The sequence below is a fragment of the Ptychodera flava genome, chromosome 20 (genome assembly GCF_041260155.1).
Source record: "Ptychodera flava strain L36383 chromosome 20, AS_Pfla_20210202, whole genome shotgun sequence".
In the NCBI taxonomy this organism is placed as follows: Eukaryota; Metazoa; Hemichordata; class Enteropneusta; family Ptychoderidae; genus Ptychodera; species Ptychodera flava.
The window spans coordinates 26,183,459-26,189,097 of NC_091947.1; positions in this window are offsets into that span (position 1 = coordinate 26,183,459).

Below are 5,639 nucleotides of genomic sequence, written 5' to 3' on the forward strand. Positions count from 1 at the left end.
ATATTTGTGACAAAGACTCCCCCTTCAGAACTTCCGCCGCTGAATCATTTGGTCCTAGTCCTGTTTTTGGTAGCCAAATGTGCCAGTAAAGCAGCACACTGCTACATTTTCTCATATGCAGTCTTATTATGAATATGCAGGATTATTTGTGGTTTTGCTTAACAAGCAAGCATTGACATAAAGATGAATGCTAAGAATACATACACCTACACTATGTTTTATCATTACGATAATAAACATGCTATTCCTCGGGTAAACCCTTGTTTTTGGCCCTGCAATTACTGTACATGAGGCTATTTTGACGGCCTAGAAACTAAATGACAAGAAAATGTACCAATACAAACGATTTATTGACAGCTTCTTGATACTCAGAACAAATTGGATCAACAAATCTATCCACAGTTACGGTGCTCTTAGGCATATCACTTAAAGAACGCAGCCATATTACAATGGTTTTGAGTTTCAAGAAGTTTCTCTGTCAAACGTAACGGTCTGAATTCTGACCTCCTCTGTCCCATGACACCACAGTGTAATTTACTAGTAGTCCTAAAATGAGTTAATATCATTGGATTTTTAAGAACCTTAATAGAATGAAAAATAAGTGCAAGGGTTTATTTTCATTAAATACAGCTATAAGACTAACGTGTGTGTAACTTACTTTTGTATAAAATATAATGCAAACTTGATACGAAAATCAAAATATTCTTCATATTTAGGTGCACAATAGTCAAAGTCCAAATGTCAAAAAGACTCAAGAGAAGTGAAAGAATAATACCTTTGATCTGCTGGCTTCCATAATACTTCTAATACTTCTTTATTTCAATATTGTTTATTCCAGACTTATAAAGAAGGCGCCTTCAAATAACGGTTTGTTTTTCTCGAAATAATCAACACGACACGGGTAAAGCGAGATACACACTGCAAATAGATATAGTCTCTGACTTACAGTGAAAAATAGCCTGGACCACGAATTTATTCGTATTTAACTTTGACTCGTCAACAAAAATAAACGTTTATCGTCAAAACTCTAATATCTGCACGAATGTGTTTCTTTTCCACGTTTGACCCTGTGGAAACCTTTGCAAAGCCACAACATGTCTTATTTGATCAAATTTGCGCCCTTTTCAGCGATCATTATAGTAGGTGCGTTCGTATTTTCGGAAGTGAGATTAGGCATGACACAGGCGTCACCCAAACGAACATTGTCAAGTCCTCGCACTCTAAAACAACATCAACAAAAAGACACGATACACTGAAATTTACGGCAAATGCTGACTAAATATGTGACAAATTGTGATACATTCCGATGAATCCCGTCAGACATAGTGCACCGAATATAAATGTTGAAGATATCTCGCAAGGAATTCTAATCATTGATCGGCATTGTTTACTGTGCAATTCAACCTAACATATACGGATAGGATTGAAACTTTTGAAAGATACTTTACCTCTAGGGTTGGGTCAACTACCGCTGCCTCATCGTTCATTGCTCCCATCTTACAAGTTCCCACCGGATGATATAAAGTTAGGGACACGTGACGTACGTACTTACGTACGTATGTACGTACGTACGTACGTACGTACGTAGGTACGTACGTACGTATGTATGTATGTATGTATGTATGTATGTATGTATGTATGTATGTATGTATGTATGTATGTATGTATGTACAGGAATCATTCTGCATCTATAGACAATCGTAAGTATTTGATGGAAACGTATTATAAACTGTGTGAAAACGAGTTGAAAACTGTGTGAAACGAGTCTCTTCAATAAACGTAGCGCTGCTTTCTAGGTACCAGGTTTTCCTATGATAAGGGACTGGTCAGTTCCTTCGGCATGGGGGGGGGGGCGGTGGATTATTTTTTGCTGACGTCAAAAAGTGGCTGACCGCCCTATTCCAAATTTGAAAAAAGGGTAACCCCCCTATCCCAAATTTCGAAAACAGGTGAACCCCCCCCCCCCCGCACGCGACAACTGTAAAACAAAAGGTGGACATAAATTTATATATATATATATATATATATATATATATATATATATATATATATATATATATATATATATATATATATATATATATATATATATATATATTATATTTTACATACATTTATATTTTAACAGTCATTCTGTGTTTTAATAAAATTGTTGACATGTCAGTTGTAAGATAGGAATTTCAAAGTGTCAATCTTAAAGTTTGACTACAGTACATTTTGAATGAGCTTTGAATGTATTTGACACTTTCTTTTCTTAACCACATGTCTTGAATAGAAATGAATGTCAATCATTCATATCAAAGAGGAAAAAGCAGTAAATCAAAATGTTGATAGGTGTTAAGACTTGCCAGCCATCCAATTAAATCTCCTGAGGAGCTATAGAGAGGCATTTTAGCCAAATCTGATGTGTGCAGTGTCTGAGATGACCTTCTCTTGTAACATTGAAACCATAAAAGCACAGCTAATAATGACAAAAACTGCCTTTTTAACTGTCATTTTGGTCATAAAAAAGCATCATTCTACAGAAAACCTGAGACACAAAGGAAAACAGTTGCAACAATGAGAACGAAATATATCTTGTCATTTTTCTATCTCTAAAATAAGTCACTGTATCAAATATATATTGTGAAATATTTGTGCATGTTGCTTTCTCATACTGAATTCTCATAGAGAGAACAGAAAAGTATCAGGAATTTGTCATGCTTTTCATATGAAATGCAGATTTCATAAGGTACACTTTCACTTAGCAAACATCAAGATATCTCTGGCATATATCTCTGATTTATTACTGTATGGCGCCCGAAGGGAGCGGAGAAAAAATATGAAACATCGTGATATCTCTGATATATATGTCTTGTATACTAAAGTCATGCACAGGAAGGGCGTGCTGAAAAATGTCTGATATATTAAAGTAATGTGCTCGAAGAGCACGCTGAAAAATATTGAACATACAGATATCTCTTAAAGTTAGGCGTGCTAAAATATATGTCTGATTATTAAAGTTACGCGCCCGAAGGGCGCGCCGATAAATGTAACTGAATGATGAAATTTGTATCTGACACGATGCATTTTAGGCAATGATGAGCCTGCGTCGAAATTCAAAATCACACTGACCCCCCTATTGGGCATTTCAAAAACATGGTGACCCCCATGAATCCACCGCCCCAGGCCGAAGAAACTGACCAGTCCCTAACCTGACAGAAACATGTACGTGTATGAACCAATCCCTTTGTTTTCTGTAGTAATGTTGGGTTCTAAACAAGCAAAGAATGTTTGTAATTAGAGACCTATATCCTCAATGTGTGCACTTAATCTGATGACACTTGCTGCAGATGTTCACCATACAAAGATTTAACAGTCAAGGAACGTAAATTAGCAGCATCAATATATGTATATGTATGTATACATACAAATATGTATAGTAAGCGTCCTGTGTAATCACAGGGCCCATGTCGGGTTCTTATCTGGCGTTCTGACTATTTATATCAAGAATACTTGCAGACATGCCTGGACCAGTTTCTTGCAGATTAGTTTAATTTTACATTTCTAGAGCCAGTACAAGACAAACCTAATCCTGTTCAGCTTTGTAAAATGACATAATTTGTAAATGACATAATCCTATGTCTAGTTGCAATCAATATTCACGTTTCTGGCAGGATTTCATCTGGTGTCCAGTTTAGCGCTGTGTTCAATGCTTTGATTGAGTTTGACTGTGTCCCATACATGATGGTGAGTATGTGTGTGAGTGCTTCATGAGCTCTATATCATAAATGCAGCGAGAGGAAGGGTCTCAGTGAGAAATGGTAACAACTTAGCACGGTTATTGAACCACTCTTAAGCATAGGAATTAAGCCCAGTGATTTTGCCTGTGATGACTTTTAGAATCAGGTCATTATGCATACGAATGATTAACAAGATTTTCTCATAATTCAAATTGTCAAATGCTGAAATTTATTAACTAATTTACTGCGTTTCAGACTTCCTCAAGTCTCAAGCTGATTTAAATAGATTGGCAACTTAGTGTGTACCTTGCAATACAATAGGTCAAACTCAGCATTCGAATGGACTGTACAAACAAGCCCACGTGCGCATACGCGCATAGAAGTACGTATATAGTCTGGTTCCCTGACCCATTCTAGTGCTGGCTGCGCTGCTAACGAAAGTAGGGTCAGGTAATGGCCTTTGTAAGCATGGCTATCATTGGTCAATACCACGAGTGCAGTTATTGCGTTAAATTTATTTCCAACTTGGATCTACCTTCGAATTGAGATTGGCATGTCCATGTAGTCATTTTACCTATACCCCTAAGTTTCAAGAACCAAGCATCCTATGTCGACATTGAATGAAAAACGAAAAAGCATTTATTTTTGAGTCATTACCGTACATGCCTAAGGTAACCATGGTCACCAAGTACGTGTGAGAAAAAGAAAGCATTGACGATAATCGTTATTTGACCACTAATTACAATCATAGAAAAACAGTGTCAGAGACTTAAAAGTGAAGCCGTGCGAACAACTTTAACGTTTGGTATTTCGTCATCTAATTTCCGAGCTTGCCACTATACAGATGTGCTGATCACATGATCTTGTCAGGTTACTGTGCTCATTAATATGCAGTCAAAATTCTGACTGAACCATTAGCACATACCTGACCTCATTTTCGTTAGTAGAAATGGGTCAGGGAACAAACTAGTACGTGTATTTCAAGACGCGATTGCACCCATGTGAGTTTGTTTGTACAGCGATCACGCGATGTCTTGGGCGTAGTGAGTCTGAAGAACACATCGCATCATTTATATTCCGGAGGAGACCGTACTTGTTTGACTTCATGCGCACGTCGCAGTATCATGTTACTGAACCAACTTGAAATAATATTTCGACCAGCCTTTTAGGTAGACTGAAAGATTCCGTCGCGTGCGGGCGCTCCGGCGCACTGCGACCTACGACCCTTTACCCTTTTTGGTAAAGGGTCGTAGGTCGCCGGAGCGCCCGCACGCGACGGAATCTTTCAGTCTACCTTTTAGGCAACACACAATGTCGCAATTTGCTATGCAAATTGTTCTAATCTTACGATCGAAAGGAAGTTCCACATTTCAATCGTAGGTCAATCAGATTCTTCAATTCAAAATCAGGACCAGCTCGAAAATATGAAATCTCTCATGTTCTCGACAATAATAACTGACCACTATCAGGTTGTGAGTCATCGAAGTGGCCCAATCATCACGCTACCGGTAGTTATTTATGTCATCCTAGCTATGTTCACATGAAATCCACGAACTCGAATAAATTTCAAAAATTGACAAGAAAGAGACCCTAGTTACTCGATATACATACAAGTGCAGGCCTGTCTGTATCAAGTCCCATTGAAACCATGTTACAGTTACACGATACCATCATGCATTTAGGTGTTTTGTGGATTTAATATTTACTGCTGAACTAACCTGCGCACACTAGCACTGAAACAAGTATAGTGAATCCGATTTCTATAAAAGCACAAGTCATTGCTTATTGTAATTGCGTCAATGTGAGATGAGCTGACTGCTTACTTTTCTTGGGACCGACTACTGGCGCCCAATATTACTTATACACACGGATACCTAGACAGGATAAAGTGTCACGGTTAAAATGGGACAGTTCAAC